The following is a 14,520-nucleotide window of genomic DNA, read 5'->3' as shown; positions in this document are numbered from 1 at the left end:
ACCTCCGCGAGAACCTACACCGAAAGGTTTCTGTTCGCTCATCTCCGGGGGATCAGAGATCAGTAGGGTAAGTTACTCATCAGCCAAGCGATATGCCAGAGCCAACCAACACCATGAAGTCCAGTCCATCCATCCGGCCTCACGGTCACACACTCATCAGGTAATTCAATTTGAAGATGACGAGCTGGTCACCCTGGCCGCTCCTCATCACGATGCCCTAGTCATCTCCTTGCAGGTCACCAACATCCTAGTGAAAAGAGTATTCGTAGATGGAGGCTCTTCGGCAAACATCTTATTCCTCAAAACAGTGAAGGCTATGGGACTGGAAGAGACAAACATCAACAGGCGGCCAACACTACTAGTTGGCTTCAACTCTAAGCAGAAGTACACTATCGGGGAGATCATCCTCCCTATCTACGTCGGAGGAGCGAACAAACAGACCATTTTTCTAGTAATCGACTGCTCTTCGCCATACAACATCATCTTGGGCCGACCTTGGATCCACGACATGCGGGCAATCTTATCTACCTTCCACCAGACGATTAGATTTCTAACCAAGTGGGGGGTACGAGAGATCTAGGGTGACCCCAAAACTTCCAGAGATTGCTACAAGAATGCCTTCAAAGGCAAGGGTAATTCTTCGTAGCAATTACAGATTCATCCAACCCCATCGACCGAGCCAGATCAACCATCTATGGAAGAGTTGGATGAAGTACAGATACATCTGGACGATCCCGACATAAAGACACATATAGGGTCCCGCCTCAAGCCCGAGACCAGAGAGAAACTGATAGAATTCCTCAAACAGAACCAAGACTGCTTCGCCTGGTCGCACGCTGACATGACTAGAATCAGTCCGGAAGCAATAGTCCACTAGCTCAAGGTAGACCCAGATCACCCACCAGTGAAACAGAAGAGAAGGAAATTCGCACCAGAGTGTAACCAAATTGTCAACGAAGAGGTCTAGAAGCTCCTGAGCAATGGTATGATCAAAGAAGTCCACTACCCCGAATGGCTAGTGAATGTCGTGGTCGTAAAAAAAAAGAACGGGAAATAGAGAGTGTGCATCGACTTCACGGACTTAAACAAAGCCTGTCCCAAAGATTCCTTCCCGCTCCCACATATCGATATGATGGTCGATGCAACCGCAGGTCACGAGCTCCTTAGTTTCATGGACGCTTTCTCAGGGTACAACTAGATCTTGATACACCCGGACGACCAAGAGAAGACAGCCTTCATCACGAAAAGGGGAACCTATTGCTATAAGGTGATGCTATTCGGCCTGAAGAACGCCGGAGCCACCTACCAGCGGCTAGTCAACAAAATGTTCGCCGAATACCTAGGAGACACCATGGAGGTATACATCGACGACATGCTCGTCAAGTCACTGATGGCAGAACAGCACCTCGACCACCTCAGCCAGGCATTTGCCATCCTCAGGAAGTACAACATGAAGCTAAATCCAACCAAGTGCTCATTCGAGGTATCGTCAGGAAAGTTCTTGGGCTACATGGTAACTCAGCGAGGGATAGAAGCCAACCCCGACCAAATCAAAGCAATCCTTGGTATACCGTCTCCAACTTGCGTGAAGACGTCTAGCGCCTCGTAGGACGTGTGGCCGCCTTGAGCCGCTTCATCTCCAGGTCAGCAAACAAGTGCCATCTCTTCTTCCATGCCCTCAAAAAGTCCAAGAAGTTCGAGTGGACAGCCTCCTGCGAAGAAGCCTTGCAACAGCTGAAAAGGTACCTTACCTCCCCTCCGTTCCTATCCAAACCTGTGGACGGGGAGAAGCTTTACTCTTACCTAGCAGTCTCAGAGACAGCTATCTCAACAGTACTAGTTTGGGAAGAAGAAACGAAGCAGTTGCCGGTCTACTATGTAAGTAAGTCGCTCATTGACGCGGAAACGCGATACAGTCAGCTGGAAAAGTTAGCCCTCACCCTCATCCATGCATCCAGGAAGCTCAGGCCGTACTTTCAGTGCCACTCAATAGTTGTACTCACCTCTTTCCCACTCAAGAAAATACTGCACAAACCGGAACTCTCAGGCCAACTTCTGCAGTGGACAGTAGAGCTCAGTGAGTTTGATATATCATACCAGCCTCGCACCGCCATCAAATCCCAGGCCTTGGCCGACTTCATTGCTGACTTCACCCCGAATACCACCACCCAAGCAAAAAGTGAGTTATTATGCATGAACGGCGGATCACCATCCAAGTGGACCCTCTCAGTAGACGGCTCGACTAACGTGAATGGAAGCGGACTGGGAGTGGTATTGGTAGCGCCAGAAGAAGACGTCATCTAGCAGGCAATACGGTGTGGGTTCAAGTGCACAAACAATGAAGCCGAATATGAGGCTCTCATAGCTGGACTTTCCTTAGCCAAAGAAATTGGAGCAAAAAGACTAGAAGTGAAGTCTGAATCCTAGCTCGTGGTCAATCAACTACAGGGCACGTATCAAGCATGCGACTCGAAGATGACATCCTACTTGAGCATGGTCAAGGAGCTGCAGGCACAATTGGATGAGTTTTCCATCGTCCAAGTCCCCAGAGCGGAGAACTCTCACGCTGATGCTCTTGCCAATCTTGGCTCAGCCCTCAAATGCTTTTCCCCCTCGTCCATCCCTCTACTATTCATGTAGTGGCCAGCCAACTAGGATGGACAACCAAACAAGTCGCTTGAGGAAGCCATGGGAGTTGAACTAGCCAAATGCTGGATGACTCCGATAGTGAAATACTTGAAGCATGACAAACTCCCTACTGACAAGAACGAGGCACGACGGTTAAAAGCAAAAGCAGCCAAATTCACCATACATGAAGGCCAACTCCTTAGAAAATCGTTCTCGAGCCCCTACCTCAAGTTTACAAGCCCGGAGGAGGCCTAACGTGTCCTTGCTGAGTTACATGAAGGCGAATGTGGAAACCATGCTAGGGGACGCAGCCTTGCACACCGAGTGATCACTGTTGGATATTACTGGCCGACTATGGGCGTCGATTCGACTACTTATGTGTAGAAGTGCAACAGTTGTCAGAGGTTCGCTCATGTCTCACACCTCCCACCAGAGCGACTACATTCCATCCTTACACCTTGGCCCTTTATGAAGTGGGGAATGGACATCGTGGGAAAACTACCTACTACACCTGGACAGCGAGTCTTCATGTTAGTTGTGACAGACTACTTTATGAAGTGGATCGAAGCCGAAGCCTTTGCACAAGTCAGAGACCGAGAGGTAAAAGCCTTCATCTGGAAGAATGTCATCTGCAGGTTCAGGATACCAAAGGAGATCGTCACCGACAATGGATCCCAGTTCATCAGCTCAGGCTTCAGGGATTTCTGCGATATGTGGAAGATAAAGTTGAGCTTCTCAACCCCCTGTAACCCCCAGTCTAACGGTCAGGCCGAGTCGTCAAACAAGACCATCATTCAGACACTAAAGAAGCAGTTACAGAAAGCCAAGGGTGCATAGGCAGATAAGCTACCCGAAGTCCTCTGGTCATACCGAACCACGGCTCGCTCGTCAACGGGTGAGACCCCATTCTCCCTACTTACGGTTCTAAAGCAGTCATCCCAACCGAAGTATCAGTCTCATCCGCCAGGCTCCAATGGGCGAACGAGGAATCAAACGAGCAGAACCTTTGGCAGAATTTGGACACCATCGATGAGCTACACGAACGGGCGAGCGGCCGAGCATCCGTAACACAATCTATCAGCAAAAGGTTGCCCAACATTACAACCGCAACGTGAGGATCCGAACTTTCAAGATAGGCGACTGGGTCTTCCGCAAAGTCTTTCAAAACACCAAGGAGATCAACTCAGGCAAACTCGGCCCCACCTGGGAAGGCCCCTATAAGATAACCAAAGAAGCAGGGAAAGGTGCTTACAAACTCCAGACCCCCGAGGGTAAAGACATCAGTAACAGTTGGAATATCATTCACCTCAAACGCTACTACTTCTAGGTAAACTTATCTTTTTTCTGTTATCTTTTTTTTTTTTTTTTTTTAAAGGGATGAGTGGGCCTATCCACCTCCTCTTAGACAGTCGGCCTCATGGCCAAATATTAATGAAGTATTATTCAGAAATCTTTCATCTCCAAATCGACTACGGTCGATCAATTATTGTTAAACACCTTCAGATCGGCCATGCCCGGTCCACAAAATTGCATCTTCGAATTGACTCCGGTCGATCGATTGTTGTTTACACCTTTAAATCGACCCTGTCCGATCCATGATTTCGCACCTTTGAATCGACCAAGCTCGAGTCACGAAAACACCTTCGAATCGACCCCGTTCAGTTCACGAATGCACCTTCGAATTGACCCAGCTCGGCTCAACACCTTCGAACCGACCCTATTCGGTTCACGAGAACACCTTCGGGTCGACCCTGCTCGATCCACGGAATCGCACCTTCAGATCGACCTTGCTCGATCCACAGAATTACACCTTCGGATTGACTCTACTCAGTCCACGAAATAACCCCCTCGGATCAACCCTGCTCGATCCACATTATCACACCTTCGGATCGGCCCTGCCTGAAACGAAGAGACACCGTCAAATCGGCTCAGCCCGACCTACAACTCGCACCTTCGAGTCGGACCCGACCGACCGAAGAACTCGCACCTCTGAGTTGACTTCACCCATTCCAAGAGACTTTGTACTCGGTCGGCCAGACCGAATGAATGGTTCTTACACTGGCAATACGCAAAGCACCAAACTAGCCCAACATAAGGCTTACATGCCTTAGCCGCTGGGCCACACTAAAGCAACAAACACAATTTGGTGCATCTACAAGTGAAGAAACAATGAACAACTCATTCATCCATGAAGAAAGCATCAAAAGTTAGATCAAAAGTTAGAATAATTGAGTATAATATAGATAGCCTCAAACGGCTCAGTTCAAAATACAATAAAAGGCACACATGCCGAGAAAGGGCATCGTAGGCCCCAAAACACATAAGTGAACAGAAATAAAGCTAAGCGTCGTCGATGCAAGTCATCTCTCCCATCTCCGACTCGGTCACCCCGTCGTTAGCACCAGTGCCCGTCCCTGTAGCCTGGTCGTCCACGCCTCCGATGACCGATGGTCCCGGCTGACTAGCAAAATCTAGCATCTGCTCATCAATCTGCTTCTCAGTGTGCTCAGGACCCTCCTCCAACATCTCCTGCATAAGCTGGATGTCCTCATCCGGATTCCAGTAGGAAGTGTTCCCGGCTTTATACTCAAGCATGAGCTCCCCCTGCGCCTTGATAATGGCATTATCAGCAATGGAGAGGCACTGCTCCTTCAAGGATGCAATCTCAACTGTCTTCTCGGCTAACTCTCTCTTCAGCCTCTCTAACTCACCCTCGGCCGCCTTTAGACGCTGTTGGCTCTCTTGCTCAGCCTTCTGGGCTACCGCCTCCCTCTGGCATAGACTGGAGTTTGCCTTAGACACATCATGAATCCTCTTCTCCTGCGCCACTATGGACCTCCTCAGGTGCAGACTACTCGTGAATGCCTGCATAACAAAGTAATCATTAGTACAAACCATGCTAAGCAAGATTAAATAAAATCACTGCCTTACCTGGAAAGCGCGGGACACCCCCCAGTCTGCGACCGCGACCGCCCCCATCTGGTTCAAACGACTCTCATCGGCCAGAAACAGAAAAGAATCAGCCAACTTGCCCATAGAGGCTGCATCAGAATAAGTTGACGCAGAAGCTGGAATACGGAGGGTGATAGTCTCGGTCTGCTCATCCAAGATTGCAGCCTGGGATGACCTTGCTCCGGTAGTGGGCTGATGGTTTGGTGGGGGCGGTGTCACCAGTACATCCTCCACCCTCCTATCCTCTCTAGCCGAAGACTTCCTCCTCCTCTTCTCACAGCGTCGGGCGATAGATTCGCTCGCACTCGGGACGGTCAACTTCTTCATCAGTGACTCTGCAAGTGCAAACTCTCCAACGGTTAGTAGGTTCAGCCCGGACTCACCAAAAATGATATGGTTGCTGTATCGACTCAGAAGCACATCCCAAGTCTGCTTCAGTGTGGGGAAGGGAGTACCTCTCTGTATCGCCTCTACTCCAGCCCAAAGAACGCTGGTCCTCAGGTTTGACTCTGCTAGTACTACTCGTCAGTCCCTCTGTTCCAATGGGATGACTAGCCCTTTCTGGGTCGCTACGTCCAAGCCGTCTCCGCTTTGCCCAGCCCGATTGAACTCAAGCTCTGCAAACAAAAAACACAATCAAGATTTAGTAATCAAAAGTACAATAGAAACAACTAAGTTCTCACCAGTAGCTCGCCAGCTGATCAGGATCTCGCCATGGCCTCTCTCTCCAAAAACAACCTTCCCCTTCAAGTAGAAGTATCGGTCCTTCCAGTTCTTATCACTGGACCGTAGGTCGGTCACCAAGTGAGACCGATCGTGCCTCAAGGTTAACAGATACCGACCCTTCTCTTTATCATTCTCCTTCAAGAAGTACGAATATAGTAGCTCGTGCAGCCCGAACCTTACTTGGTTCCGGACATAGAGGTCTTCCAAAGCCATTAGCAGTCTCCAAGCATTCGGCATAAGCTGGGACGGGGCAATCATGAAGTGGTTTAGTACCTCCCATATGAGGCGAGGACGGGTAGCCTCAACCCATCGTGAAACCACTTCTCATAAACACTAATCCAGCCCTTGGACTCCCAGTCAACCAGCTCGTACAACCACGGCGTCCGGATATCAACCGAACTCAGAATGTGGTACAAGGTTTGGATGCGCCACACATCACTATCTTTCAGCACAGGCGGATAGTCTCTAGTCAAAATCCCACTACCCTGTTGGCTCAGCTCCTCCTTAGAGCCACTACCAGAAGAGGATGGACTACTAACTCCTTCGGGGTCTTCCCCACTCCCCCCATGCCTACCAGAACCACTCAGGCTGGGAGCACTCGTACTTAGGGCAGTTACACTAACTCCAGTTGGTACGCACATCGGAACGCCCCCTTCAGGTATTATCACTATGGTAGGGGCACGCTCATATTCATCCCCTGCATCCGCAATAACCTCGCTCAAGCTAGCTGATTCGGTGTCTGACATGCTGGCTCGATCATCCAACCCGATCGAACGACCTTAGCTTGGCTCCAATTCAAAATTCTAAGTGTCAAACAACCACTCTGCCTAAGCTACCGACCGAACAAAGGTATAAAACCCAGCTGTCACTCACCCTCACTACCGACCTAGCCAATCCCTGATCCAAGTCTCACTTCGCTCGCCCCGGGCGACCGACTCGTCTTCAAGCTCAGCCTACGACCTACTTGCCCTTGCCCTCCGAATAACCTACTCAAAATCCCCACTCGGTCTAGGTAACCGATCACCTATTTAATCCACTCCGCACGCCCCTCTAGACCGAACGTCCCATCTAAGTTTCACCTCAGAATCAGCCACTCGATTCGGTCGGGCAGACCGACTGAGCCGAATCAAAATAATGCTTAACCTCGTTCTTGTCTTCTTGGTTCCGTTCAAAACACCCAAAAAAATACCGAGAAACCAGCTAAACTTGCCAGGAACCCACTGAAAAATCCCAAATTCACACCTATTTTTGAAAATCCATGACCTAAACACCTCAAATCCCACTCAAAGTTCCCGGAAACTTCAAAAAATTCCAATCTCTCTTCTAAAAACTCAAAAAATCTCAACCTCTCCCAAAACCTCAGTAAAAACAAACAAACAAAATAGACGAAAGGGAACAGTACTTACCGTAAAGCCATCCTGAAAACTATAGAAAGAAACCACCGCTGCTCAAGAGAACTGGAACAAAAACGAAAAGAAGAAGAGAAAAAGAAAGAAGAATAAGTTGAAAAGAAAAAAACGCAAATGGAATACGAACGGTCCATTCATCAATTTTTGTAAAAGAAATCTGACAAAAATGGACACGTGGCGGCTTGCTATTGCACAACGATCAGGATGCCTCTTCGTTTTCCCTCCTCGAAAACAAGGATTCGATCCCCACTGAACACGTGGCAAGCATCCATGGCACCTAGGAGATCGCGATGCCGTGCGAGAGCCGTGCTCAATCGCCCTGTCTTCCCGACCTAGCCAGCACCCTACTCTCGCCTAGTTTACCAGCTTGGAACGACCCGGCCTGAACTCCCTATATTGAAAAGGTAGGAGGCCTTGCCCCTTCATCCATCCATAGCGGACGAACGGACAGCCAGTGGTCAAAACTTACATATCTTTTCTACTCGATCACTCGCTCCTCCTGACCGACTTAGCCCTTGACCCCTGAAGGCACTCAAAGTGCCCCACGCTTCTCCAGCCAAGAAGGCCCGGCCGATCGATCGATCAGTGTGGAACGGCCCTGTTCGAGCCCTCTCCAGAACAAGGCAGGAGGCCTCGCCCATTCATCCTTCCATAGAGAACGAGTGGACAACTTGTAGTTGAGGTGCCTCACCCACTCGATCGCCCCAGCATCCCGACCGAGTGAAGCTTTTTAGTAAACTTCTTAACTCGTTCGATCCGGCATGACGAGTGAATATCCTGTCTAACGCCACAACTCACCTATATTGAACGACCCAGCCTGAACTCCCTATATTGAAAAGGTAGGAGGCCTCGCCCCTTCATCCATCCATAGCGGACGAACGGACAACCAGTGGTCGAAACTTACATATCCTTTCTACTCGATCGCTCGCTCCTCCTGTCCGACTTAGCCCTTGACCCCTGAAGGCACGCAAAGTGCCCCACGCTTCTCCAGCCAAGAAGACCCGACCGACCGATCAATCAATGTGGAACGGCCTGGTTCGAGCCCTCTCCAGAACAAGGCAGGAGGCCTCGCTCATTCATCCTTCCGTAGCGAACAAGTGGACAACTTGTAGTTGAGGTGCCTCACCCACTCGATCGCCCCAGCATCCCGACCGAGTGAAGCTTTTTAGTAAACTTCTTAACTCGTTCGACCCGGCATGGCGAGTGAATATCCTGTCTAACGCCACAACTCACCTTGCTAGTCGGACGGATGTACCGAACGACCATATGAGCACCGAGGCCTAGTTCTCTGTCCCTTCGGCTTGTCGCACCGATTAGGCACACCACAATGATGGCATACTCTGGGTCAGGAGTGGATACCGAACGACGTCCAACCAAGAATCACTTACAACGGTCAGATCGTCCACGCCGATGATCGTTCGTCCACGCCGATGATCGTTCGTCCACGAAAGAAGACCGAGCTCGCCTCGAGCGCTACCTACTATCTGAATTAAGAAACTCTTAACTCAGAGAATGGGGGACAAACTATTAGGGCCAAAAATCGTCCTTGGCCCAAATAGGAAAATAGGACCACTAGTGAAGAAAAGACCAAGCCTAGTCCTAAAGAGGCCCAAGCCAGATCAGTCCCATTTGATACGAGATACGGCCGACCCAAACTATCTGGGCACGGGCCTCCCAGTTTGGGATCACTTCATGGGCCTATAGGCAAATTCCGAGCCCACGGCCCACTGATCACATTCCAGTTCCTGATTAGCCTCCTACTCGAAGTCATTTTCCTATTCAGAATACTTCCCTATTCGAAGTTAGTTTCTTGATCAGAATCACCTTCCTATCCGGACACTGGTAAGACAGCATATCACGACCCTAATTCTTATAGTGTTAGCATCAGAGTCACATTAGGACTCCTACTCCCACCAGGACTAGGAGACCAGACAGTCACTATATAAACAGAGGCTAGCCCTCTCACAAAGGACACGACATTACACCTTCACATCCGAAGCTCCTACTTGAGAGCTTTACATCACTGCCGTAGTCACAGTCTCTGACTAGACATCTGGTAACCTCTTTACTCCCTAGCCCTCACTATACTAGCCTCTTTCAGCCTTGCTGACTTGAGCGTCGGAGTGCCTACGGCAAACCGCAAACACCACCTCGGTGTTTCTCGTTTGCTTCACGCGTTTGTTTCTCTACATGTGCAGGTACAGCGGATCTCTAGTGGCCTCAACCTCACGGGATCAGACCCCCCTTCCGTACAGGTAGATTTTTGCATCTACAGTTATAATAATATATTGGATAAAAATGGATTAGGTCTCAATCTTATAAGAATAAACAGACAGTATCATCTAACAAACTAATTTTTTGGGTAGTCGGCAATGCTCGAATAGTGATGAAAGCCTCTTGCTGAAAATATACATTAAAAAATAATCGTGCATACAATTAAAATGAATCGGCTGCACAAAGGTATATAATAATATTAACATAATTAATAATCATGGTCATAATCTTATAGTTAAAGTAAATGAAAAAATAATAATCAAATCACAAGAGAATCTTCATCCTAAATTGGGGAACTTTCTAAGAGAAACATACTATGATTTGTCTCTTCATTTAATTATTAATTAATACTAGGATTAATGAGATTAGTTTGTACGTATTATTATACTCCCTTATTTAATTGTTTAATTAATCAAAAGAGATTTGTTTTTATTGCTTTTTTGAAATTATTCTAATAGCATGCACATGTCACATGTGCAATTATTATTATAATTTTGATAACAAAATCATGGAATCAAGTTCTTGCACCTTCAAGACACCCAACAATATGGATACGGATTCACATAAACAACACCCCCAAAAATATATATATAATTTTAAGTATGAATTAAGGAATTAATTACTTGGTTAATAAAATAAAAAAATATAAAAGATTCATCACGAGATATTTGCATGTTAAAAATTTCAAGATAATTTTTATCATACGTTAAGAAATATAATCAATAGAATCTACAGAAAAATCAAGAAAAATAATATGAAATAAAACACAACACATGGTGCCTTCGATCTCTTTCTTAGTGGCCCAACAAATTTATCAGATTTCAATTCTAAAAGTTTAATAAGTAGATAAATATCCGTCATGTATAACGTGAAACTTATAATAAATATCATCTATTGTACTAGTAACATTGAATACAAAACTAAAAATATGAAACTATGCAAGAGACTACCCTTAAAATGTATATTTTATTTTGTTATTAACTTATTATGATGGACCCCTAAATATGAACGATTTAATTTATTTGACATCGAGTATTTCTTAAAACCATTGCAAAACCCTACAAGAGATTCATTTAATTATCAAAAACTCTCTTTAAAATTATTAAAACCCTCTATAAAAATAAAAAAATAAAAAAAACATGACAAGAAATATATATACAGCCAAAAGAGTAGCTCCCTTAGGGTGGAACCAGAAGGGTCCCAAAATGTAATGTTCAATGAAAGAGGGTTACAAAGTTACATTTACGGGGGGGTTAAAGTTAAGTTTGAAAACTGAGGTGGCTAGATAAAATTATAGGGAGTAAATTAATATTGTATAGATTTTAAAAATTATTTGTAGGGTCATGGGTGGCCATGGCTACATTTGGCCTAAACATAATTTTGCCCCCAAACGATGATAGTAACCCATATTTTATCTTATTTATTACATGACTTTTATCGACATTTTGCATTCAAATATTATAAATTCTACATATAACATCTTATTATTTGGAAAAATATAATATAGGACAAATAGACGAACAACTACGACATATTATATCATTACATAAAATCTGATTGGATGATCGTTCGTGTATTCGTTGCAGTTGTGGTGCACACTCTCTCCTGCTATTCAATGTTATATCATTATTGGTAATATACACCAATGAGTCTTAGAAAATTAATTTTTATTTTCTTTGGTGTATTAATTGTTTGGAGGGAGACAAGTAGTTAACGGTTGTAAACCAAAGATGAATGAAATATTATGTACGCACTGAGAAAAGCCTGAATTCACTAAAGCAATGTGACAAGTTGCCCAACTTTAGACATGGACAGGTGATTTTTTCTTGCCTAAAAATCAAACTTGGCAATTTGTATCATGTTTTAATTGACTTTGACTCATAGATAGAAAATGTGCCTCCTATTCAAGAATGTTCTCGAAGTTTGGTAGGTTTTGTTTATATATATAATCAAAATAGATATAATATATTCATGCAATAAATAGAATTTTAAAAATTACTAAGGTGAAAACCATTTTACAGCTTATAATATATAATTATATGTTGATGTATGTCTAATTCAGACGCATATAATATATAATTATATGCGTTATCCGCTTTGGACCATGAGACTCACACAGTTTTGGGTGGTGAGGGTGTCTTTATGTTATATAAGCGACAAAGGCCCTCATCTCTTAATTGATGTGGAACTTTGACACTAACATAGCCCCCCAAGGGGCGAAGGGCTTGGGAATGACTTAGATCCTCCTTCAGCATCAACTGTTGATGTATGTCGGATCTAGACACATGGTAGGTAGGTTCCTAAAAGTATTGTCTGTTTTAGACTCTAAGACTCATATGATTTTGTCATGAAAAGAAGTCTCTAGATGGTGAGAGTATCCTTATATTATATAAACAACCAATACCCTCATCTCCTAACTGATGTGGGACTTTGGCACCAACATACATATAGTATAATGTTATTCAATTTTTAATAAACAATATGATTCAACATATAAACTTTTATATGTGAGTTTAGGAACTTTATTATACATACAATTATATATTAAAAATATAATATTATAGTAAATCAAGATCATGGACCATCCTTGAGAAAGGGAACATGACTATGTGTTATCATGTGCAAGATCTATGCACAACTTTTATAAGCTGTTTTTTTGTTTTTTTATGTATTAATTTCCGATTCTTAATTAAAATAATTAGAGTAAAATTTTTAAATGATTGTTAAAATTGAAGAGATTATGATTGTGGGTTAAAATGGAAATGGGTGATTAAATAATATAATTTAAGCATTTTTTTTAAAGCAAGTCAAAAGTACAAAATTTTCTTTGTTTTTTAATATCAGTAAAACATAGAATTATATCGTAAAAATAATTATGAATGCACCTAATTTACACTAATATATAATAATGAAAATTTGTAGCGCTTTTTTTTTTTTTTTTTTTTTTAAGACAAAATTCGAGCCAAACTTCTCACAAAATAATTTTAAAAAGTTATACTTTGTAGGATGCGTTTGGTTAAGAGAATGTTATATTATGGGAGAATATTGTATTATTGGAAAGATAGATTACTGGAGAATCTTTAGAGAAATGTTTTTGGTTGGTTAGAATAAATTGGTGGGTATGTTATAATAATATGTTTGGTGGGAAATAAATGAGTGGGTATGTTATATAGATTACTAAATTGCCCTCTTTTTTAAATAATAATATATTTTATTCTATCATTTTTTCAATTATTTTTTTAACCCCCCTATATTTGAAATTTTGCTAAAACACCCCAGCCATATAAAACTTTAATTTGTAGCAAAATCACCCCCACCCACCCTAAGCCACTGTCGACAGCCAGCCACCACTACTAGCAGCCGCCGTAATGACGCACGACTGATTAGATCTAGCTGGTTGTGCGCCGGTAAGGCCTAATCCAGCCATAGATCAAAGATCAATGCCAAAAAAGGGCTAGATCTAGCTGTGAATATGGCAGTGAAAAGGCCATAGATCTAGTGACCGTGAAATGGCGGCCATTTCACGTCCAGATTTATGGCGTTTCACAGCCACATCTTTGGCTGTGAAACAACCAGATCTGGTCGTTTCTGGCCATGGATTTGTAATACATGGCTAGAAACGTCTTTACCGGCACACGACTAGCAGGATCCTGTTGGTCTTGCCTCGATATGACAACTTTCGCCGGTGACCAGTGGCGGTGGCTAGCGGCCGGCAGTGGTCTTGGGTGCTTAGGGGTATTTTATTAATTTTTAAGTTTTTTTATGGCTAGGCTGTCTTAGCTATATTTTCAAATATAGGAGGTTTGGGTAATTGTTATTTTGTAGACATATGAGGGTAAATATGTCTGAAATGATAAAAGATTAAGGGCACAATATGGTCAAAATTAAAATTACTTCAGTAATCTTATATTAACACTCATTGAGAAGGTAATTTGATTACCTTTAATATTACCAACAGTAAACACTATTTGCAATAAAATATTACGTAATATTTTATTACTTGATAATCAAACGATAGAATCTTGAAAATTAAACAAATTTTATATAATTAATCTTATATCACCTCAAACCAAATGCAACCGTAGTGTATTCCACTATTCTCGTTGTCAAGACTTGACATTTTCATTATAAAAAATATTTATCAAAAAATATATTGATGTCACGTACACAAAGTTGGAAAGTTAGGATCTCAATTTTGTATGAAAATTCTTGGTTGTAACTAATTTGGCTAATTATTTTACCGATGTAATCTTTCTATAATTAGGCGTTGTTGCCAAATTAATTATGAAAATAAATTAAGATCTCAAATTTAAAATATCAAGGCTTCGTTTGGTTGGATTTTGGGAATACTACTTTTAGTATTCCCAAAAAAGTTAAACAGTAAAATACCCAAAAACTCACAATATTATTCAACTTTATTCAACATTTTTTAAACCCCCTAAATTTGTTAATTCAATTAAATACCCCTAAATATTTTTAATGTTTTTGTTTATGGCGACCGGCCACCCTCCGGCGGTGGTGGGGCTGTCCG

The sequence above is a fragment of the Pistacia vera genome, unplaced genomic scaffold (assembly GCF_008641045.1).
Source record: "Pistacia vera cultivar Batoury unplaced genomic scaffold, PisVer_v2 Contig40, whole genome shotgun sequence".
NCBI classification, from domain to species: domain Eukaryota; kingdom Viridiplantae; phylum Streptophyta; class Magnoliopsida; order Sapindales; family Anacardiaceae; genus Pistacia; species Pistacia vera.
The sequence above is the reverse complement of the archived record's forward strand: the minus strand, read 5'-3'. Positions refer to the sequence as shown.